General features: G+C 39.9%; 1 pseudogene; it reads right to left on the bottom strand.

Annotated features, from left to right (window-relative positions):
- Positions 1 to 21,963: 21,963 nt before the first annotated feature.
- Positions 21,964 to 22,906, bottom strand: LOC128048110 (olfactory receptor 8S1-like; annotated as a pseudogene).
- Positions 22,907 to 26,029: the final 3,123 nt, after the last annotated feature.

Raw genomic sequence — 26,029 nt, forward strand, 5'->3', positions numbered from 1 at the left:
ATTTCTCTCAGAAATCTTAATTCCAACTTGTGATTCATTCAGCCCAGCATTTCGCATGGTGTACTCTGCATATAAGTTAAATAATCAGGGTGACAATATACAGTCTTGACACATTCCTTTCCCAATTTGGAAGCAATCCGCTGTTCCATATTCGGATCTCAGTTCAGTTAGTTCAGTTGCTCAGTCCTGTCCAACTCTTTGTGACCCCGTGGACTGCAGCACACCAGGCTTACCTGTCCATCACCAACTCCTGGAACTTGCTCAAACTCATTTCCATCGAGTCAGTAATGCCATCCAACAATCTCATCCTCTGTCATCCCATTCTCCTGCCTTCAATCTTTCCCAGCATCAGGGTCTTTTCAAGTGAGTCAGTTCCTCGAATCAGGTGGCCAAAGTTCTACTACGCTGTTCTACAACTGGAAAATTCTTAAAGAGATGGAAATACCAGACCACCTTACTTGTCTCCTGAGGAACCTGTATGCAGGTCAAGAGGCAACAGTTAGAACATTGGGATACATGTGTCTTTTTGAATTACGGTTTTCTCAGGGTATCTCAGTAGTGGGATTGCTGAGTCATATGGTAATTTTATTCCTAGTTTTTTAAGGAGTCTCCATGCTTTTCTCCACAGTGACTATGTCAATTTACATTCCTACCAGCAGTGCAAAAGGGTTTCCTTTTTCCACATCCTCTCCAGCATTTATTATTTGTAGGTATTTTGATTACGGCCATTCTGACCAGTGTGAGGTGATACCTCCTTATAGTTTTGATTTGCATTTCTCTAAAAATAAGCGATGTTGAGCATCTTTTCATGTGCTCATTGGCCATCTGCATGTCATCTTTGAAGAAATGTCTGTTTAGGTCTGCTGCCCATGTTTTTATTGAGTTGTTTGGTTTTTTTGATGTTGAGTTGCATGAGTTGCTTTTATATTTTGGAGATTAATCCTTTGTCAGTTGTTTCATTTGTGAATGTCTTCTTCCATTCTACAGTTCAGTTCAGTTCAGTTTCTCAGTCATGTCCGACTCTTTGTGACCCCATGAACCGCAGCACGCCAGGCCTCCCTGTCCATCACCAACTCCCAGAGTCCACCCAAACCCACGTCCATTGAGTTGGTGATGCCATCCAACCATCTCATCCTCCGTTGTCCCCTTCTCCTCCTGACCTCAATCTTTCCCAGCATCAGGGTCTTTTCAAATGAGTCAGCTCTTCACATCAGGTGGCCAAAGTATTGGAATTTCAGCTTCAACATCAGTCCTTCTAATGAACACCCAGGACTGATCTCCTTTAGGATGGACTGGTTGGATCTCCTTGCAGTCCAAGGGATTCTCAAGAGTCTTCTCTAACACCACAGTTCAAAAGCATCAATTCTTTGTTGCTCAGCTTTCTTTATAGTCCAGCTCTCACATCCATACATGAATAGGGTTGTCTTTTCATCTTGTTTATGGTTTCCTTTGCTGTGCAAATCCTTTTAAGTTGAATGAGGTCCGACTTGCTTAGTTTTGTTTTTATTTTCATTATTCTAGAGGATAGGTCAAAGAGGATCTTGCTGTGATTTATGTCAAAGGGTTCTGCCTATGTTTTCCTCAAAAAGTTTTTATAGTATATGGGCTTACATTTAGTTTGTAATCCATTTTGAGTTTTTAAAATTAATTTATTTTTTGAAGGATAATTGCGTTACAGAATTTTGTTGTTTTCTGTCAAACATCAGCATGAATCAACCATAGGTACGTATATGTCCCCTTCCTATTGAACCTCCCTCCCTTTTCCCTTTCCATCCCACCCCTCTAGGTTGATACAAAGCCCCTGTTCAGTTCCCTGAGTCATATAGAAAATTCCCATTGGCAATCTATTTTCCATGTTACTCTTTCCATTTTCCAGTTTCCATGTTACTCTCTCCATACATCTCACCCTCTTCTCCCACCCCATGTCTATAAGTCTATTCTCTATGTCTGCTTCTCCATTGCTGCCCTGCAAATAAATCTATTGACACCATCTTTCTAGATTCCGTATATATTCATTAGTATACGAAATCTTCTTTCTCTTTCTGCTTTACTACACTCTATATAATAGGCTCTAGGTTGATCCACCTCATTAGAACTGGCTCAAATGCATTCCTTTTTATGGCTGAGTAATATTCCATTGTATATATGTATCACAGCTTCTTTATCCATTCATCTGTTGATGAACATCTATGTTCCAGGTTGTAAATAGTGCTGCAATGAACATTGGGGTTCATGTGTCTTTTTCAGTTTTGGTTTCCTCAGGGTACATGCCTAGGAGTGGGATTGCTGGGTCATATTGCGGTTTTATTCCTAGTTTTTTTTAAGGAATCTCCATACCGTCTTCCATAGTGGCTGTCTCAACTTACATTACCACCAACAGTACAAGAGGGTTCCCTTTTTTCCACACCATCTCCAGCATTTATTTTTCGTAGACTTTTAAAGGAATTTTTATTTTTACTTTATTTTACTTTACAATACAGTATTGGTTTTGCCATACATTGACATGAATCCGCCACGGGTGTATATGAGTTCCCAATCCTGAACCCTGCTCCCACCTCCCACCCCATATCATCTCTCTGGATCATCCCCATGCACCAGCCCCAAGCATCCTGTATCGAACATATACTGGCGATTCATTTCTTACATGATAGTATACATGTTTCAGTGCCATTCTCCCAAATCATCCCACCCTCTCCCTCTCCCAGAGTCCAAAAGTCCATTCTATACATCTGTGTCTCTTTTGCTGTCTCGCATACAGGGTCATCATTACCGTCTTTCTAAATTCCATATATATGTGTTAGTATACTGTATTGGTGTTTTTCTTTCTGGCTTACTTCACTCTGTATAATCGGCTCCAGTTTCATCCATCTCATTAAAACTGATTCAAATGTATTCTTTTTAATGGCTGAGTAATACTTCATTGTGTAAATGTACCACAGCTTTCTTATCCATTCATCTGCTGATGGACATCTAGGTTGTTTCCATGTCCTGGCTATTATAAACAGTGCTGCAATGAACATTGGGGTACATGTGTCTCTTTCAATTCTGGTTTCCTTGGTGTATATGCCCAGCAGTGGGATTGCTGGGTCATAAGGTAGTTCTATTTGCAATTTTTTAAGGAATCTCCACACTGTTCTCCATAGTGGCTGTACTAGTTTGCATTCCCACCAACAGTGTAAGAGGGTTCCCTTTTCTCCACACCTTCTCCAGCATTTATTGCTTGCAGACTTTTGGATCACAGCCATTCTGACTGGTGTGAAATGGTACCTCATTGTGGTTTTGATTTGCATTTCTCTGATAATGAGTGATGTTGAGCATCTTTTCATGTGTTTGTTAGCCATCTGTATGTCTTCTTTAGAGAAATGTCTGTTTAGTTCTTTGGCCCATTTTTTGATTGGGTCATTTGTTTTTCTGTTTGTTTTTCCATTTTATTTTTGTGTATGGTATTAGAAAGTGTTCTAATTTCATTCTTTTACATGTACCTGTCCAGTTTTCCCAGCACCACTTATTGAAGAGGCTGTCTTTTCTCCATTGGATATTCTTGTCAAAAATAAGGTGCCTGTAGGTGTGTGGGCTCGTCTCTGGCCTCCTGTCCTGTTCCAGTGATAGATGTTTCTGTTTTTGTGCCCGTACAGTACTGTCTTGATGACTATTACTTTGTAGTATAGTCTGAAGTCAAGAAGGTTAATTCTTCCAGCTCCGTTTTTCTTTCTCAATATAGCTTTGGCATTTGGGGAGTCTTTTATATTTCCGTACAAATTGTGAACTTTTTTGTTCTAGTGTTATGAAAAATGTCTTTGGTAATTTGATAGGGATTGCAATGACTCTGTAGATTGCTTTGGGTAGTATAGTCATTTCCACAGTATTAATTCTTCCAATCCAGGAACATGGTATATCTCTCCATCTGTTTGTGTCTTTAATTTCTTTCATCAATGTCTTGTAGTTTTCTTGTAGGTCTTTTTCTCTTTAGGTAGGTTTGTTCCTAGGTATTTTATTATTTTTGTTGCAATGGTGAATGGCATTGTTTTTTTAGTTTCTCTTTCTGAGTTTTTATTTTAGTGTATAGGAATACAAGGGATTTCTGTGTATTAATTTTTCATCTTGTGACTTTACTAAATTCATTAATTCAGTTCAGTTCAGTTGCTCAGTCGTGTCTGACTCTTTGCGACCCCATGAATTGCAGCACGCCAGGCCTCCCTGTCCATCACTATCTCCCGGAGTTCACTCAGACTCACATCCATTGAGTCGGTGATGCCATCCAGCCATCTCATCCTCAGTTGTCCCCTTCTCCTCCTGCCCCCAATCCCTCCCAGCATCAGAGTCTTTTCCAATGAGTCAACTCTTTGCATGAGGTGGCCAAAGTACTGGAGCTTCAGCTTTAGCATCATTCCTTCCAAAGAAATCCCAGGGTTGATCTCCTTCAGAATGGACTGGTTGGATCTCCTTGCAGTCCAAGGGACTCTCAAGAGTCTTCTCCAACACCACAGTTCAAACGCATTAATTCTTCAGTGCTCAGCCTTCTTCACAGTCCAACTCTCACATCCATACATGACCACCGGAAAAACCATAGCCTTAACTAGACGGACCTTAGTCAGCAAAGTAATATCTCTACTTTTGAATATCCTGTCTAGGTTGGTCATAACTTTTCTTCCAAGGAGTAAGCGTCTTTTAATTTCATGGCTGCAGTCACCATCTGCAGTGATTTTGGAACCCAAAAAAATAGAGTCTGACACTGTTTCCACTATTTCTGCATCTATTTCCCATGGAGTGATGGGACCGGATGCCATGATCTTCATTTTCTGAATGTTGAGCTTTAAGCCAACCTTTTCACTCTCCTCTTTCACTTTCATCAAGAGGCTTTTTAGCTCCTCTTCACTTTCTGCCATAAGGGTGGTGTCATCTGCATATCTGAGGTGATTGATATTTCTCCTGGCAATCTTGATTCCAGCTTGTGCTTCTTCCAGCCCAGCGTTTCTCATGATGTATTCTGCATATAAGTTTAATAAGCAGGGTGACAGTATACAGCCTTGACGTACTCCTTTTCCTATTTGGAACCAGTCTGTTTTTCCATGTCCAGTTCTAACTGTTGCTTCCTGACCTGCATACTTTTGGTGGCCTTTTTAGGACTTTCTATAAATAGTATATGCCATCTGCAAAAAGTGAGGGTTTTACTTCTTTTCCAATCTGGATTCCTTTTGTTTCTTTTTCTTCTTTGATTGCTAGGACTCCCAAAACTACATTGAATAATAGTGTTGAGAATGGGCACCCTTGTCTTGTTCCTGATTTTAGAGGAAATGCTTTCAGTTTTTCACATCAACAATAATGTTTCCTGTGGGTTTTCATATATGGCCTTTATTTTGCTGAGGTAGGTTACCTCTCCACCATCATGTCCTTGTACAAGGTCCTCTGGGCACCCTCAGGAACCTGCTGTCTGTGGCTGTGTTCTTTGACATGTGAAATGTACAGCACCCTTGAGTGGTGCTGTAACACCCACAGAGATGAAGGTTTAATATTCGGAGAAGACAATGGCACCCCACTCCAGTACTCTTGCCTGGAAAATCCCATTGATGGAAGAGCCTGGATGGGCTCGCTGAGGGTCGGACACGATTGAGCGACTTCACTTTCACTTTTCACTTTCATGCATTGGAGAAGGAAATGGCAGCCCACTCCAGTGTTCTTGCCTGGAGAATCCCTAGGACGTGGAGCCTGGTGGGCTGCCGTCTATGGGGTTGCACAGAGTCGGACACGACTGAAATGACTTAGCAGGTAGCAGGTTATGTCTATGCCCATTTTCTGTATAGTTTTCATCATAAATGGGTGTTGAGTTTTGTCAAAAGCTTTCTTTGCATCTATTGAGATGATCATATGGTTTTTACCTTTCAATTTGTTAATATGGTATATCACATTGATTTGCCTATATTGAAGAATCCTTGCATCCCTGGGGCAAAACCCACTTGATCATGGTGTTTGATTCTTTTAATGTGTTGTTGGATTATGTTTGCTAGAATTATTGCCCTGGATATAGAAATGGAGAAAGTGAGTAAGGCTTGTGACTCCAATGAAAGAACAAGTGGGCAGACATTGAAGGTACAGACATGAAAAAGTGAAAATGTTGGTCACTTAGTCATATCTGACTCTTTGTGACCCCATGAACTGTAGCCTGCCAGTCTCTGTCCAGAGACTTCTCCAGGTAAGAATACTGAAGTGAGTTGCCATTCCCTTATCCAGGGGATCTTCCTGACCCAGGTATTGAGCTAAGGTCTCCTGCATTGCAGGCAAATTCTTTACTGTCTGAGCCACCAGGGAAGCCCTCACAAACATGAGGGTTGCTAAAATGATGCGTCATGGTTTCAAGACAGAGAGAAATAGAATGAAGCTCTCATAGATTGATAGTGATGGATGGAATGAAGGGATGGACTGAAGAACTGGAATTTTTAGAAAGCAAGTGAAAAAGTGAGAAACCAGGAAGATTACAACTGGAGATTAAAGAACAGTGGTGTTACCGTTCAGATGAGATGAATGATCATATCTTGAAGATCACCTAATTAGTACAAGGCTGAAATCATGTTGAGCAACAGTGGATAGAGTCAGTCATTATAGAAACTTGAAATCAGGTTATTGGATGACTTATCAACATTAATGCTGAAACTGGTTATTTGACACTGGGAACTGAGGTTTACAGGAACACTGAGCCCCAGACCAAAGTGAAGTTCAAATGCTAAGGAAGGCTGAGAACAACTTGTAGAGAAAAACAGTGAAGGAGAAAAAGGATGTGTTTTATGGGTGACCTCACAACTTCTGGGGTTAAGTGCACCAGAATTGTAGTAGCCTGACCTCTATTCTATAATGGGCCCATTACCTGGGTATAAACAACTATAGCATCCAAGGCCCTTGGTCACAGTGACTAGTCTAGGAGTGATTAGACTTAACCAGCCTAAGTGCTTCCTTGGCAGTTTTTCTGTTCAAACTTCTCAATTCTCTATTTTAATTTCTTCTTCTTCACACATTAATATGGTCAAATCTTTTTCCTATTAAAATTTTTCTCACTTTGACACCATTTGTTATTGTTTTCCTCTTTCATTTTTTTTTAATGCTAAATTCCTTGAGAGTGTGGTCTGAATTAACTGTTTTATTTTATATCTTCTTACTTTTTACTTGCTCTACACCCTGATGTCTGGCTTCCATCACCACGGCTGCCACTGATACTGCTTTTACAAATTTATGGAGAGAGCATTTCATCGTATGAGGAACCATTCAGTTGGTATGGATGGTTCAGGAATAAATTGGCTCAAACCAGTTCTCTAGACAAATCAGTGTGAAAAGCCCCTTTGTATGAATATGAATTTGCCTAAAATCTCTGGTGCCAAATTTAGATTTCACATATGATGGGATGGTATCAGTCCCTCTGATGACATAACAGTTCTTTCTTAAAAATATCACTTTATTGAGGTATGATTCACATTAAAAGTTCATACATATTTCATGTATACAACTTCATGAATTTTGTGATTAGTGTACACTTGTGAAACCGTCATGACAATCAATCAAATAAACATATCTATCACCTTCGAAAGTTTCATCCAGCCTTCCTTCCTTTATTTTTTGAGATAAGTGAATCTAAAATAAGATCTACTCTCAGTGAATTTTTAAGTTACAGTACAATGTTGCTAACTGTAGGCACTATATTGGCAGTAACTTTTTGGACTTATTCACCTTCCACGATAAAATTTTGTACACTTTGACCACTGTCTCCCTGTTTTCCCTTCCCTTCAGGCCCTGACAACCACTACTCTCCTCTCTGCTTCTATGAGTTTGCCTATTTTAGTTTCCTCAATTAAGTGGGATCACATAGTCTGTTTCTGGCTTATTTCGCTTAGTATAATATCCTCCAGTTTTATCCATGTTGTCCCAGATGACAGAATTTCTTTCCTTTTTAAAGGAATAGATTCCATTATATATAATATATTTATTATAATAAATATATATGTAATATGTGATTCATCATATGATCCAACTGGTCCATATGATCTAGCAGTCCTATACCTCTGGGTATATATTAACAGAATTAAATCAGGATCTTGAAGAGGTATCTGCACTTGCATGTTCAATGCAGTATTGATTACAATTGCTGAGACATGGAAACAACGTAAGTATTCATCAAGGGATGGATAGGAAATGTGAGACACACACATACCTACGAACTGTAATAGTATTCATTCTGTAGAAGAAGGAAACCCTACCATTTGTGACAACATGGATGGACCCTGAGGACATTATGCTAAATGAAATAAGCCAGACACAGAACGACAAGTTTTGCATGGTATTACTTACATGTGAAATCTAAAAAAGTCAGCTTGTAGTCAAGCAGAATGGTTGCCAGTGCCTAAGCGGTGGGGAAAATGGAGAGATGTTGGTCAAAGGTAGTAAGGTCTACGCTGTGCAGGGTGATTAAGTTCTGGAGAGCTACTGTACAGCAAGCAACTATAGTTAATGATATTGTATTGTACACTTGAAAGTTGCTAAGAGGCTAGAGCTCATGTTCACACACACACACACACACACACACACTAATAAATTATATGAGGTGATGGATGTGTTAACCTGATTATAGTAATCATTTCACAATGTATACTTCTCTAATGTATGATGTATACATCATATTACATCTTAAAGATACATAATTATTTGTCAAATATACCTCATGAAAGCTGGTAAAATTTTCAAAAAACAGCTGAGAGTTATTAATAATATATGTTAAATAAATACTCAACTTTTTAACACATCAGGATATTATTTAATCCACACAACAAGCCTATGAGTAGAGACTATTATCAATCCTATATTATACATGAGCAAAGGACATGGAAAATTATGAGTTTTGGTTAAAGTATAAAACTGCTGCCTAATCCCAAATCACAAAGTCATGTACTCAACTTTAACTGTAAACTGCACTGTAAACCCCTGACTCTGCTTAAATCAGAAAGTAACATGTTCTCCAGATGCTCCTTGAGGTGAATCAACTAAGTAAGTTGTTATTCTTAATTTCACTCACTGAAATAATTTTCTTTGGATCATCTATTGGCATACCATGAAGTTCATCATCTTTGTCTCTTGGCCATAAATGCAGGATACCCCATTATAATAACTTCTTACCTTTGCTTGATAGATTGTGTGTATTAATTAATTTTTAATCTACTATTTCAGGAGTGTAAAACTGTAACTTTATTATTATTTTTAAAAATTTAAATTTATTTATTTTAATTGGAGGCAATTACTTTACAATATTGTATTGGTTTTGCCATACATCAACATAAATCTGCCACGGGTATACACATGTTCTCCATCCTGAACCCCCCTCCCACCTCCCTCCCCGTACCATTCCTCTGGGTAACTTTATTTTTTTATAGTTCATAATAATTTCTCTTTCAAGCTGCCATTTAAGTCTGATGCAGAAACTTATTCCAGCCACTTAATTATGAACTCAGGCAAAGTCAGTAAATTCTCAGTCATCTACAGATGACTCATCTAAAACTCATACACATTCATGATTTTCACCTTTGTGTGTTACCATGGGAAATGTTATACTTTGGGGCAGGCACCGGTTGTGGTGTTTGTGGCAGGGCATCTAGATCACAACAGTGGCTTCCTTAATCCTCCACAACTGACTCACCCCTTCTTGTCCTCAGGTATCTCTCTCTCCTTCTTGGCAATCCATGTGGCTTGAATCACTCTCAGCCAGTTGCTGGCAATGCAGACCATGCTGAATCCTGTAGTTCAACTACTTCTTATTCTACTCATAGGATACTCTGCTGGTCACTAGCTCTCTCACTGTAAGATAATATTCTTGTATCTCTAGCAGAAACACTGAAGTCTTCATCTGTCCTCCCAGGCCTTTCTAACTCCAAAAGAAACTCAGGAGGTTGTCTCTTACCTACTTATGTCTATGTAATTCATACTACCTTTTCTGGGCCATGGTGGTTGTGTCATTGTTTGTGGAAGAATTTCAAAGGGCTTACCATTTTCCTGAGCCACATACAAAGACAAGACTCAATTATTTATTGTCAGATCTTCATACTTACTGAGAGAGATAACCTTTAATACCCATAAGCATGCAACAGGCATGGTGCAGGGGTTGGATGGCAGAGCCCCACTTGCTCACAACTAGCTCCCTTGAATTTTCTTCTCTCTTGCCCAGTTTAGTCAGGGTCTATATGCTTGCATTTTTTCAAATACTTTCATATCTTTTCAACTTCAAATCCAAGGATTTTTGTTGTTTTCGGTTTCTGATTCATCAATGCATAGGCAGATGAACTTGGGTTACAAGCAAATAAAGCATAGCTTGGGAGAAAATACACCAGTTCCATAGTACTTTCAATAACACTCTATAATTTCACAGATGCTTTTGAGTCTTTTGCCACTTGATCCTCTCACTAGCTCCATGATGGTGAACGGTCATATATTATACTCTCAAGTTGGTCTTCAGGGCTATTTACATAGAAGCTCATTTTCCTGACTAAACATCATGCTCTTACTTTTCTGTCTGTCATGTATTAAAAATTGATATATCTTTTGCTTCTTCTAACCCACTTACAAAACTGTTTGAGGTAGCCCTGTCATCTTCTGTTTTTTGATATACTATCTGTTCTCCACAACATTGCCCTTTCTGAAAGAGAAGAATTTTAAAACTGTTTTGGAATGGATACATCTATCTATATATAAATATATATATGGCTGAGTCCCTTTGCTGTTAACCTGAAACTATCACAACATTGTTAATCGGCTATACCTCATTCAAAAACTAAGATCATGGCATCAGTTCAGTTCCCTTCAGTTCAGTTGCTCAGTCATGTCTGTCTCTTTGCGATCTCATGAACCACAGCACGCCAGGCCTCCCTGTCCATCACCAACTCCTGGAGTCCACTCAAACTCATGTCATTGACTCGGTGATGCCATCCAACCATCTCATTCTCTGTCATCCCCTTCTCCTGCCCTCAATCTTTCCCGGCATCAGGGTCTTTTCAAATGAGTCAGCTCTTTGCATCAGGTGGCCAAAGTATTGGAGTTTCAGCTTCAACATCCATCCTTCCAATGAATACCCAGGACTGATCTCCTTTAGGATTGACTGGTTGGATCTCCTTGTAGCCCAAGGGACTCTCAAGAGTCTTCTCCAACACCACAGTTCAAAAGCATCAATTCTTTGTTGCTCAGCTTTCTTTATAGTCCAACTCTCACATCCATACATGACTACTGGAAAAATCATAGCCTTGACTAGATGGACCTTGGTTGATAGATCATGGCATCTGGTCCCATCAAATCATGGTAAACAGGTGGGGGAAAAAATGTAAACAGTGACAGACTTTATTTTCTTGGGTCCAAAATGACTGCAGATAGTGACTGCAGCTATGAAATCAAAAGACTCTTGTTCTTTGGGAGAAACGCTATGACAAATCAGGGTATTAAAAAGCAGCGGTATCACTTTGCTGGCAAAGGTTTGTATAGTCAAAGCTATGTTTTTTTTCCCAGTAGTCATGTATGGATGTGAGAGTTGGACCAGAAAGAAGGCAGAGCTTTGAAGATTTGATGCTTTCAAACTGTGGTGCTGGAGAAGGCTCTTGAGAGTCCCTTTGACAGCAAGGAGATCAAACCAGTAAGTCTTAAAGGAAATCAACCCTGAATATTCATTGGAAGGATTAATGCCGAAGCTCCAGTACTTTGGCCACCTGATGCGAAGAGCTGACTCATCAGAAATGAACCTGATCTTGGGAAAGATTGAGGGCAGGATAAGACACGCCTTATTGACAGAACAGGAACAAACACTTGAGTCTTTCTTAAAAGGGGACTCAATTTCTTTTTGTTGGGTCACTGTGGTTTGGAGAATTAGATGTAGATATCTGTGAGCAGTGATGCTGAGGGTGGCCTGAAATCCCTATATCTTCAGCACCTTTTTTCTTTGATAGAAAAAAATTTCCCAAGCTTTTGTGAGATACTGCACAATTTGACCACTTCCCCCCTAGTTTGCCTGCCCCAGATCCCCTCTATATAAGATTTGTAGTTTCTCACTGTCAGCGAAGATTTAGGGGAGGATTTCTTTGGAAGGAATGATGCTAAAGCTGAAACTCCAATACTTTGGCCACCTCATGCAAAGAGTTAACTCATTGGAAAAGACTCTGATGCTGGGAGGGATTAGGGGCAGGAGGAGAAGGGGACGACAGAGGATGAGATGGCTGGATGGCATCACTGACTCGATGGACGTGAGTCTGAGTGAACTCCGGGAGTTGGTGATGGACAGGGAGGCCTGGCGTGAGATTCATGGGGTCACAAAGAGTCGGACACGACTGAGTGACTGAACTGAAACTGAACTGAATGAGGGGAAGGATTCTGAGAGCATGAGGTCCCATTACCATGCTGGTGGGAGGCTGGACTGGCCTTTTATTTTTGCATTGATGGATTAGGAAATCAGGTTTCAACTTGTTTAAAAGTCTTTCAGTATTTGTTAAAGTGTATATTCTTCAAAACTGAAGAAGGACAGGCTCTATACAGTCAGCAAAAATAAGACTGGGGAGCTGACTGGCTCGGATCATGAGCTCCTTATTGCAAAATTCAGACTTAAATTGAAGAAAGTAGGGCAAATCAGTATACCATTCAGGTATGACCTAAGTCAAATCCCTTATGACCGTACAGTGGAAGTGACAAATAGATTCAAGGGATTAGAACTGATAGAGTGCCTGAAGATCTGGATGGAGGTTCGTAATATTGTACAGGAGGCAGTGATCAAAACCACCCCCAAGGAAAGGGAATGCAAAAAGGCAAAAATGCTTGTCTGAGGAGCCCTTACAAACAGCTGAGAAAAGAAGAGAAGCAAAAGGCAAACGAGAAAAGGGAAGTTATATCCATCTGAATGCAGAATTCCAAAGAATAACATGGGGAGATAAGAAAGCCTTTCTAAGTGAACAATGCAAAGAATTAGAGGAAAACAATAGAATGGGAAAGACTAAAGACCTCTTCAAGAAAATTAGAGATACCAGGGAACATTTCATGCAAAGATGGGCATAATAAAGGACAAACAGTATGGACCTAACAGAAGCAGAAGATATTAAGAAGAGGTGGCACGAATACACGGAAGAACTATACAAAAAAGATCTTAATGACCCAGATAACCAGGATGGTGTGATCACTCACCTAGAGCCAGACATCCTGGAGTTTGAAGTCAACTGCACTTTAGGAAGCATCACTATGAACAAAGCTAGTGGAGGTGATGGAATTCCAGCTGAACTATTTCAACTCCTAAAAGATGATGCTGTGAAAGTGCTGCACTCAATATGCCCGCAAATTTGGAAAACTCATCCAGGGCCACAGGACTGGAAAAGGTCAGTTTTCATTCCAATCCCAAAGAAAGGCAATACCAAAGAATGTTCAAACTACCGCACAATTGCACTCGTTTCACATTCTAGCAAGGTAATGCTCAGAATCCTTCAAGCTAGGCTTCAACAGTACATTAATTGAGAACTTCCAGATGTACAAGCTGGATTAGAAAAGGCAGAGGAACCAGAGATCAAATTGCCAACATCCACTGGATCATAGAAAAAGCAAGAGAATTCCAGGAAAATATCTACTTCTGCTTTATTGACTGTGCTAAAGCCTTTGATTATTTGGATCATAACAAATGTGGAAAATTCTTAGGGAAATGGGAATACCAGACCACCTTACCTGCTTCCTGAGAAATCTGTATGCAGGTCAATAAGCAATAGTTAGAACCAAATTTGGAACAATGGACTGGTTTCAAATTGAGAAAGGTGTATGTCAAGGCTGTATATTGTCACCCTGCTTATTTAACTTACATGCAGAGTACATCATGTGAAATGCTGGGCTGGATGAAGCACAAGCTGGAATCAAGATTGCTGGGAGAAATATCAATAACCTCAGATATACAGATGACCCCACCCTTATGGCAGAAAGCAAAGAGGAACTAAAGAGCCTCTTGATGAAAGAGAAAGAGGAGAGTGAAAAAGCTGGCTTAAAACTCGGCATTCAAAAAACTGAGATCATGACATCCAGTCCCATCACTCCATGGCAAATAGATGGGGAAACAATGGAAACAGTGACAGCCTCTGCTTTCTTGGGCTCCAAAGTCACTGAAAATTGTGACTGCAGCCATGAAATTAAAAGATGCTTGCTTAGGAGAAAAGCTATGCCCAATCTAGACAGCATATTAAAAAGCAGAGACACTACCTTGCTAACAAAGGTGCGTATAGTCAAAGCTATGGTTTTCCCAGTAGTCACGTATGGATGTGAGAATTGGACCATAAAGAAAACTGAGCACCGAAGTATTGATGCTTTTGAACTGTGGTGCTGGAGAAGACTCTTGAGAGTCCCCTGGACTGCAAGGAGATCCAACCAGTCCATCCTAAAGGAAATCAGTCCTGAATGTTCATTGGAAGGACTGATGCTGAAGCCGAAACTCCAATATGTTAGCCACCTGATGACTGACATTGGAAAGACCCCGATGCTGGGAAAGATTGAAGGCAGGAGGAGAAGGGGGCAATAGAGGACAAGAAGGTTGGATGGCATCACCGAGTCAATGACATGAGTTTGAGTAATCCTGGGAGTTGGTGATGGACAGGGAAGCCTGGCATGCTGCAGTTGATGTGGTCGCAAAGTGTTGGACATGACTGAGTGGCTGAACGACAACAACTGAAGGTGATTGTTGAGTTGGGAGGCATTATTCTCTATTATATGAGCAAAGTTTAAGCATTTTAAAGTGTGAGAAGTGCTATCATTATTACTATTCTGTTAATTTGGCAACACCTGCATTAATTTGCAAGAAAGGACTGCTTCTGTGTTGACCCTAGGAATATTTGTTTATATCATTTACCTATTCAATTTATGGCTTCCTTAAGATTTCAAGGAAGAATGGGCATAAGTTTTAGTACCAGGTAAATGTCTCTTCTAAGAAGCCTTTCCTGGGTCTCTAAATTAGTCTAGCACACTGGAATGAGGCATCCATTGAGAATACGATGCAGGCTTAGTTCAGTCTCTGTAAAATGCAGAGAGAATGCTCACCAGTAGTAAGAGTAGCACTCAGGAAACAGGGCAAAGAGTTCAATAAATAGGATTTCCCTGAAGATTATGGTGGGTATAGAAATTTAGTTGCAACCACCAGAAAATTAGTTTCTTAGTCCAACATTATTTTTTGTCAAAATTTGCAAAACCCAGTCTCTATTCTAAAAATACATGTATTTGCTCACCAATTTCTGAGGGACACTGATAACATCAGCTTTTACTTGTCCTTATTTGAGTGCCTCTTACTTGTGTGATCTGAATTGACACACGGTTTGCAAAGGAATACAGGAAGCATAGTGCCCGCGTTTCCAGCTCTTGTAATTTGAAGGAGTTCCTAGAAGAGGAGGGATGATGCTAAGAATCAATAGACAATATCTAGCCCAATGATATTTTTAGTGCTGTCAGTTTAGACAGGGTATCTTTACTCCTTGCAGCAAAATACTATTACTTTATTTCTCATATTCTTTGTTTCTCCTTTCCTTTTGTTTTTCCACTTATCAACACTTTTCTGTTTTCTCCATATTTTACACTGTTCAGGACTTTAATATTTACCTCAGTTTTATAACTATAGTATTATGATTTTGTTTATGCATTGAGTTGGAAAATTGAAAACCAAAAGCAATGGAATAAGTGGTGCAGTATTATTCTCTGAAGAATGATAGTATGGTTTAATCTGTTAGTGGCACTAGGTTTGTGCTGCTTGTGGGGCCATAGTCTAAACATCAAGTATAATTTTTTTTTTTTACATTCTTTCTGTTTCTTGTGATCATGCTACACTTAGCATGCTTCATAGATTTATTTTTTCTTGCATAGACTAATTTCCCCTATATATTCTCATTGTATTTTTATAAACTATTGATAGAGGAAACCCATGTTTTCTTTAATATATTCCTACCCTTTATACTTTCTTAATTATATTATTTGTTGAATATGAATATTGGACCCAATTCTCTCTGAAATTCCCATTGATTTATTATACACACATTTCTTTACATAGTGTAGCAGATGCTGTTGATAGTATCCTTTAAAATTAAAAAAATTTTTTTTAAAATTGAAGGATAATTACTTTACAGTGTTGTGTTGGTTTCTGCCATAGCAAAAGTGAAAGTCACAGAGTCGTGTCTGACTCTTTGTGATCCCCAGGCCAGAATACTGGAGTGAGTAGCCTTTTCCTTCTCCAGGGGATCTTCCCAGCCCAGGGATCAAACCCACGTCTCCCACATTGCAGGTGGATTCTTTACCAGCTAAGCCATAAATCAGCCATAGGCATACACATGTCCCCACCCTCTCGAATGATAGTATCCTTATGCTCTCACCACTACCACTTCAATACACACTGGCCACACTTCCGTATGCTGCTGCTAAGTCACTTCAGTCGTGTCCGACTCTGTGCGACCCCACAGACGGCAGCCCACCAGGCTCCCCCGTCCCTGGGATTCTCCAAGCAAGAACACTGGAGTGGGCTGCCATTTCCTTCTCCAATGTATGAAAGTGAAAAATGAAAGTGAAGTCGCTCAGTCGTGTCCGACTCTTGGCGACCCCATGGACTGCAGCCTACCAGGCTCCTCTGTCCATGGGATTTTCCAGGCAAGAGTACTGGAGTGGGGTGCCATTGCCTTCTCCACACTTCCGTATAGTAGTCTTGAATTTTTTTCCTGAGGTATTTCTGTTTGATTTCTGAATCCTTCATTGCTACCACCATCACAACCACCTCTATCTTACCTACATGAATTTTAGCCATGTATCAACCTAAGGCAGACTGTTCAATGACACGTTTATCTCCTTCAGCCAGTAAATAAGCTGTTCTGAAAACCTGACCTTGAATTTGAGTGTGAGAGCAGCTGAATTATCAAGAAGTCTGAATTTACATTCAACAAATCTGCCATATTAAACTCAGAGTCTTGATAGGAAAGGACTAGGACCATGAGACTTGTAATGGGGACTTCTGGATGGATTTATTGAGACCCTGAATCCCTGATAGGTCAGAATTGGTCTGCTGACCCTTGCTAGATAGTATCAATTTCTCTTTGCTGGAGACTGTGATGGTTAATTTTATATTTCAGTGTAACTAGGCTATGAAACCCAGTTTTTTTTTTTTTTTTAAATCAAACATTAGTCTAGATGTTGCTGTGAATGTGTTTTTTAGATGTCACATTTAAACTGGTTTGCTTTGAACAAAGCTGATTGCCCTGCATAATGTGGGCAGACCTTGTTAAATCAGTTGAAGGCTATATGAGTAAAGACTGAGGTTTCCCAAAGAGGAAGGAATTCTCCTTAGGACTGGAATATAGAAACCCTGTCTGAAATTCCAGACTGCAAGCCTACTCTGTGGTTTTTGGACTCAAGCTATAAAATGAAAAAGCAACAACAACTATAACATGAAGTCTTACTTGACTCCAACCTTCCAGCCTGCTCTACAAATTTCAAACTTGTCAGGCCATACAACTACATGAGTCAACTCTTCAAAATTCACCATGTCTCCTCTCCCGGCCTGCCCCCCACCATTCTATTGGTTCTGTTTCTTCAGAGAACCACCACTAATACAGAGACCACACAAAGCTTTCCGTGGGATAGGTGCCTTGGAAGATATTACTTGCCCTCTCCCACCTCCCCCATGGCTTTAAGACCAATAGCTGGGATCAGTTTCCAGCATGACGGGAAGAAATACTGCTAGGAGAAATACTGCTTTGATGTGAGAGGAAGGGGATTATTTATCAAAGCATCTGTGGGACATGGATAATATGGATCTATAAGAAGTGGGAGAGCATTCATGAAATAGATCTTTTTAGTGGTTTTATTTCCCTATTTATTGCAGTTTAAAATGCACAAGCAAAGTGATTAAGTGCAGCCATTTAAAAAATTTATATATTTCTTTTAATAGGAGGTTAATTACTGTACAATGTTGTGGTTTTTGCCATACATCAACATGAATCAGCCATGGGTGTACATGTGTTCCACCATCCTGAACCCCCCTCCCACCTCCCTCCCCACCCCTTCCTTATGGATTGTCCCAGAGTACCGGCTTTGAGTGCCTTGCTTCATGCGTCGAATTTGCACTGGTCATCTATTTTACATATGGTAATAAACTAAATGCCCCCATTTTAAAGGGACAACTTGGTGAATTTTGATATATGTATACATTTTTTAGGGCTTCCCTGGTGGCTCAGATGGTAAATAATCTCCCTGCAATGCTGGAGATCCAGGGAAGATCCCCTCGAGATGGGAAAGGCTGCTGCTGCTGCTGCTAAGTTGCTTCAGTCGTGTCTGACTCTGCGCGACCCCATAGACAGCAGCCCACCAGGCTCCCCCATCCCTGGGATTCTCCAGGCAAGAACACTGGAGTGGGTTGCCATTTCTTTCTCCAATGCATGAAAGTGAAAAGTGAAAGTGAAGTCGCTCAGTTGTGTCCAACTCCTCTCGACCCCATGGACTGCAGCCCACCAGGTTCCTCTGTCCGTGGGATTTTCCAGGCAAGAGTACTGGAGAAGGGAAAGGCTACCCCCTTCAGTATTCTTGCCTGGAGAATTCCACGGACAGAGGAGCCTGACAGTCTACAGTCCATTGGGTTGCAGAGTTGGACATGACTGAGCGAATAACACACATACACTTTGTTACCACTACAGAGGCCAAGCCCCAAAGCTTTTATCTGCTTGGAAAGGTTCCTGTGGACACTTCCCAGTCAATCCATTCTCCTATAGGTAACTACTGTTCTGACGACTCAAATGATTACTTTTCCTGTTTATTTTTAAAATATAGGTTTTATTATTAGTCAGGTATGGTGAAGACAACAGATTAGGAGACAGTTTTCATTGAAAAGATAATTTGTTACATATAGACCAAATGGGGAATCATTGGGTTGGTCAGGAGGCAGAGAGAGTTGTACCTTGCACTGAGGTGATTAGTGAAGGCGGATAGTGGCCTGGAGTGTAATTGCTAAATCAAGAAGGCAGTTAAGAGTATGGATTCTTGATTCATTAGTTTGCATCTGAAAAATGTTAATAAGGTGAGTTTTTTATTATCTCTTGGAACTGGTTAGTCCTAGGAGGGCAATCTCTCAAGGGTCAGCAAGTTCTGAAGGTGTCAATGCATCAATAAATATGAAAACTAACTTGTACTTGTAAGATGAATAAGCTTTGGAAATCTAATACACAGTATGGTGATTATAATTAATAATGTTGTATTTTATGCCTGGTTGCTAAGAAAGTATATCTTAAATGTTCTGACCACAAAAAAGAAATGGTAATGATGTGGCATGATGGAGATGGTAATCATTTTGCAACATTTAAGAGTATCCAGTCAACAAATTGTATGCCTTAACCTCATACAATATTATATGTCAGTTATATCTCAGTAAAGCTGAGGAAAAGAAATACAGAAAGGAGAAACATGATTAATACACAGTCTTTAATCTCATATAAATACAATCATAATAAATACTCCTTGAATCTATTATTGCAGTGTCTGTGAGATTTATCCATTTGTCATCTGCAGTTTTAAAAAATTAGCTATATTATGTTTCATTGTATAAATATGCCACATGTATGAATTATCTGTTCTCCAGGTGACAGACATTTGGGTTTATTATAGTTTTGGCTATAATAATAAAATTGTCATGTACATCCTAGCAATGTCTTTGCTGGGTAAGGTCACTTATTTCTCTGCATGTATACTTAGAAATGTAATTAATGGGCCTTAGAATAGTTATATGGAGAAGGAAATGGCAAACTACTCCAGTATTCTTGCTGGGAAAACCCCATGGACAGAGGAACCTGGCAGGCTGCAGTCCATAGGGTTGCAAAGGGTCAGACACAACTGAGCAATTAGCACACACAGAGTAGTTATATAGTGTGCAATTAGCAGATACTGCCCAATATTCTGAAGTAGTTGAAACAACTTACAAGCTGACCACCAATGTATGTGAGTCTAATTGCTGTGCCTTACGGAGACTTGAATACATGCAGTACTTTCTTTTTTAACTGAAGTATCGTTGTTTTACAATGTTGTGTTAGTTTCTGTTGTACAGCAAAGTAAATCAGCCACACATATATATGTATATCCCCTCTTCCCTGGATTTCTTTCCTAGTTAGGTACCACAGAGCATCAAGTAGAGTTCCCTGTGCTATACAGTCTGTTCTCAATTAGTTGCATATATATAGCACTTTTCATTTTAGCATTAAGATGAATCCATATATAAAGTTCAAGAACAGGATAAACTAATGCTGCTGCTGCTGCTAAGTCGCTTCAGTCATGTCCGACTCTGTGTGACCCCACAGACGGCAGCCCACCAGGCTCCTCCGTCCATGGGATTTTCCAGGCAAGAGTGCTGGAGTGGGGTGCCATTGCCTTCTCCGATAAACTAATAGTTCCACTTAAAACAGGAAGTTTTGTTTTGTATTGTGATGACCATAATGTCTAGAGCTACAGCAGCAGGAACAAATCTAGGATGAAACCCAGTATACGAGGATGACGTATTAGATGCAAAAAGCCTGAAGCACTGATGATTAGTTAATCAACTCTGTGTGTGTGTGAGTCCCTCAGTCATGCCCAACTCTTTGCGACCCCATGGACTGTAGCTCACCAGTCTCTTCTGTCCATGGAATTCTCCAGGCAAGAATACTGGAGTGTGTTGCCATGCCCTTTTCCTGGGGATCTTCCTGACCCAAGGATAGAACCTAGGTCTACCACATTGCAGGCAGATTCTGTATGATCTGAGCCACTAGGAATCCCAAATCAACTCTAGGACCATCAATCTCCAGATTTCTTGATGTATCATTGATGTAAATTCAATGATATTTGATGGGATATATAATGTTAATCATATTTTCTAATACTGGAAGATGGAAAGGAAAGGAAAGGAAAGTGGCTCAGTCACGTCCAACCATTTGCAACCCCATGGACTGTAGCCTACCATGCTTCTCCGTCCATGGGATTTTCCAGGCAAGACTACTGGAGTGGGTTACCATTTCCTTCTCCAGGGGATCTTCCCGACCCAGGGATTGAACCCCGGTCTCCCGCATTGTAGACAGACGCTTTACTGTCTCAGCCACATGAGAGTATGTCTAAAAATATATCCTGTGTTAATGAAACATCTTTCAAATCATTTAGCTAAGTTTGTTTCTTTGTTTATATTAGCTCTAAGTACTTGTTATGTTTAATCCTGAGGATTTTCTATGGAACTTATAATAACAAAAGGATGCTTTTCTACATGATACATGATTTTGGTTTGTTCAACAGTTGTGAGTATAGAAACTCTACTGACTGTTTTATTATTACAATTTTTAACCTATTAAGTTCTTTTGGAGTGCTGATAACTTTTTATTTGTAGTAGAGTTTTCATAGAGATTCCAAGTAATCATATTGTTTTCAAATACTTATAGATTTTTCTTCTCCCTATTAAAATTTAAATATCAAATCTTATCTTCATATAACTACATTGGGAATAAATTGCATAATTCACTTAAACAATATGAGGAATAGTAACTGTTCTTTTCTGATTATTTATTTCAACTGTTATTCTTCCAGTGTGATATTCTTATGAAGGAGGACTTATTTGAATCTTTTTTTTAAATGAAACAGTTCAGGCAGAAATTCTTGTGAATTTTATTTTTTAACTTTTGAGAAATCAAATAATCTCTGTATTTTACTTTTTCACCCTAGTATTTTTGTTGTCTTATTGAGGTACTTGTGTAAGTGTGTCTTCACATTCTGTCCCAGTCAACACAGCATAGAATTTCCAGATGATGGGGGTCCACAATCAAGGGTTCCTTTGTAATCATTACCTGGGATGTTCAGGGAAGGTCTGGAATCATTTATGCATCCTGCTTGACTCTGTGTAGTTGGAGGGGTTGGGAACATAAGAGGAAGTTTAATTTTTGCAATTATGCTGAGTAAATATAACTTAGTTCACCATGTGAAATATTGGGAATATATACTCAGTATTCTTTTCACAGCTGTCTTTATTTCTTTGTTTTTGAGGCTGTAGATGAGGGGACTCAGCTTGGGTGTGATCACACCTTACCGTATGGAGCAGAGTGAATCCAGGGAGGAACCAGAGGGAAGCATGAGATAGCAATGTTTAAAACATACCTGAGCCAAAGAGCAGGATCACTGTGATGAGGTGGGAGGAGCAGGTAGAGAAAGCTTTACTCCTGCCTATGGTGGAGCTGATGCTCAGAATGTTGAATATAATACGAACATAGGAGAAGAAGATTGGGAGGAAGTTTCCAAGCGCAAGGAACATAGTGGAGAAGGACAAAATACTGATAGTGATGGAGATATCAGAGCAAGACAGAGGGAAGAGGGAGGGCAGCTCACAGGTGTAGTGGTGGATGGTTTGGGCCTCACAGAAGTCCAGGTTAACAGTCAAAAGTGCCATGATGACTGCATTGAGAGAAGCCAGGCCCCAGGAGATCAACACCAGCCTCACACAGAGCTGTTGCTCATCATCTAGCTATAGAGCAGCAGGTGGCAGACTGCAGCATAGTGGTCATAGGCCATGGCAGAGAGCAGACAGGCTTCAGTTCCTGGAGTGATAACCACAAAGAAGACCTGGGCCAGGCAGCCCTCTATGGAGATGGTCTTCTCAGACAGGAGGTCCTTCAAGAGCCTTGGGCACAGTGACAGAGGAGAAGCAGAGGTCTAGGAATGATAGATTATTCAAGAAGAAGTACATGGGCGTGTGGAGGTGGGAGTCAGCCCTGATCAGCAGCAGCATCGTCAGGTTCCCCATCACGGTCAGGAGGTAAATCACCAGGAAGAGCACAAAGAGCAGAGCCTGGATGTGGGGGTCGTCTGACAGCCCAGTGAGGATGAACTCGGTGATGGTGCTGTGGTTCCTCAAGGCCATTTGTGGAGGCTGTTTCCTTGGAATAAAATAGAAAGAGAAATGAGATCACCTATAATTGTAATCTCTTCCTTTTCCTTCAGTTTATCATTACTTCTCATCATTACACCCTGGTCTTCCTAAATGCTGAGTTATAACATCTCAAACTTGTCCTCACTGTGTGGCAGCAAGAATGTTTATCTTGTTTTTTCATTATTGATCTTGAATCACAGTCTTCACATACTTCAGAGAATCCTATTCTTCCTCCATTGGGAGTTAACTGGAAAAAATGAATGTATTTGACTCATCTACTCATATATGGTATACTTAGTTTCAGGTAAATTCTTATAGTTTAGAAATCTTTGTAATCATTTAGTATGGAAAACATTGTAGCACATATCTGCAGCAGTTGTTCTAAATCTCTCTTTTTTCCCAGTCATTATTTTTTGTTCATGGTCATCAATACTTTTTAATTTTTTTTGAATATTTACATCCCTTTTTATTGAAGTATAGTTGATTTACAGTATTATGTTTCAAGTGTACAGCATAGTGACTCTATATTTATAGGTTATATTCAATTTAAAATTATTACAAGTTAATGGCTATATTTCCCTGTGCTGTATAATATATCACTGTTGCTTATTTATTTTTTATTAATTAATTTTTTAATTGAAGGATAATTGCTTTACAGAATTTTGTTGTTTTCTGTCAAACCTCAGCTTGAATCAGTCATAGGTATACACATGTCCCCTCTCTCTTGAACGTCACTCCCATCTCCCTCCCCATCCCACACCTGTAGGTTGATACAGAGCCCCTGTTTGAGTTTCCTGAGACATATAGCAAATTCCTGTTGGCTGTCTATTTTACATATGGTAACGTAAGTTTCTGTGTTACTCTCTCCATACAGCTCACCCTTTCCCCATGCATAAGTCTATTATCTCTGTCTGTTTCTCCATTGCGCCCCTGCAAATAAATTCTTCGGTACCATCTTTCTAGATTCTGTATATATGTGTTGCTGCTGCTGCTGCTAAGTCGCTTCAGTCGTGTCCGACTCTGTGTGACCCTGTAGACGGCAGCCCACCAGGCTCCCGCGTCCCTGGGATTCTCTAGGCAAGAACACTGGAGTGGGTTACTATTTCCTTTCCCAATGCATGAAAGTGAAAAGTGATAGTGAAGTCGCTCAGTCGTGTCTGACTCTTAGCGACTCCATGGACTGCAGCCTACCAGGCTCCTCCGTCCATGGGATTTTCCAAGCAAGAGTGCTAGAGTGGGGTGCCATTGCCTTCTCCGATAGATATGTTAGTATATGATATTTATCTTTCTCTTTATGACTTACTTGCATCTGTATAATAGACTCTAGGTTCATCCACCTCATTAGAATGGACAACATACCTTTTAAATTTAACAGTATATTAAATTTTAATGACATTTTTATGTGTATGGTCTTTATTCAATCACACTGTCAATTTGTTCTCATTGTGATTTTGTGATTTATTTTGACTGGCAATCATGTCCATTTTACTCATGAGAAAACTGATTTTTATCAGGATTTTGTAATGCCATGTTGAGAGACAGTATAAGCACCAGGAAATAAATTCAAGTATTTTTTCTAAATCAGTTCTGGGTTTGGGACATAGCATTATGAATTGTTTTCCTATTCATAAAATTGGAGTTCTTCTGCACTTTTCCTTAACCTTCAACATATTGTTTCTTTTGATACCAGATAGGTTTATATTTTCCTGTGTCTGTGCTCACACTGTTCTTTCCTTCAAATATCCTTCTTCTTAGTTCAGTTCAGTTCAGTTCAGTCACTCAGTTGTGTCTGACTCTTTGTGACCCCATGAATTGCAGCACACCAGGCCTCCCTGTCCATCACCAACTCCCGGAGTTCACTCAAACTAACATCCATCGAGTCGGTGGTGCCATGCAGCCATCTCATCCTCTGTCGTCCCCTTCTCCTCCTGCCCCTAATCCCTCCCAGCATCAGAGTCTTTTCCAATGAGTCAACTCTTCACATGAGGTGACCAAAGTACTGGAATTTGAGCTTTAGCATCATTCCTTCCAAAGAAATCCCAGGACTGATCTCCTTCGGAATGGACTGGTTGGATCTCCTTGCAGTCCAAGGGACTCTCAATAGTCTTCTCCAACACCACAGTTCAAAAGTTCAGTGCTCAGCTTTCTTCACGGTTCATTTGTTCCAAATTCTCATGGCCTTTTCAGCTGAGCCTTTCTCTTGTAGGCTGTGTTGACTGCTCCCTCCTCTAAATCCACATCTCTCTGTTCAAACACTGGGTTCCTTGCATGATGTCATAGTCTGAAATTTGCTTCTTTTTTATTAATTATAAATATATATCTCAGTTTTTCCCTCCAGTCTGTGAACTTCTTGTGAACATGGACCCATCATAACTAGCAATCACAAAACACCACTTCTCTGACTTCATTTCTACCCATTCTGTGTTAGCTTTAGATTATGTCTTGGATGATTCTAGAAATTCCTGTATGGCATCTCATGTGTGCCTCAGACAAGACTTCTGAGAACTCCAAGCACAATTTCCTTCTTTCTTTCCAAATATTCAAGTAGCACTGATGCCTGGAAAAAGTTCTGCTATTGAATTTCAAGGATGCTGTTGTCAGCAAGAATCATGTTATCTCATGTCACTGCAAAATTTCTGATGATATATCATCTTTTAGAGGGCACCAGCCTTTTGCAATAATGGAAGAAGCTCCTTCCAGCTTTGTTGTGTATGCATTATTGTCTTATTGTTCTTTAAAGGTTCAGTGAAATATTACTGCAAGTTTCTCTTAACCATAACTTTCATCCTCTTGCCCTTAGTCTCACTTAGTGGTCCTTGAGGACCAGGATGGTGAGCAGTACATTTGGGAAGGGATGCTATACCCTGGATAATTTTGAATCCTAATTCATAGTTCTGTGTACTAGGTCATGTCCTATATATGAAGACTCCTACATGTCTTGGACATTCTAGGCTGACTGACCAGTCCTCTTCTGTTTGGCACTCTATTGTTTAAGTCAAGGTAGTCTGAACTCACAAAAATGTTAAAACTGCTTTTTTCATAGAGCATCTGTTTTTGGACATTCTCTCCTTGTCAGCAATCTGTGATCCCAAGCTGTTAATAAATAATCAAGAG

This window comes from Budorcas taxicolor, chromosome 5, assembly GCF_023091745.1.
Source record: "Budorcas taxicolor isolate Tak-1 chromosome 5, Takin1.1, whole genome shotgun sequence".
In the NCBI taxonomy this organism is placed as follows: Eukaryota; Metazoa; Chordata; class Mammalia; order Artiodactyla; family Bovidae; genus Budorcas; species Budorcas taxicolor.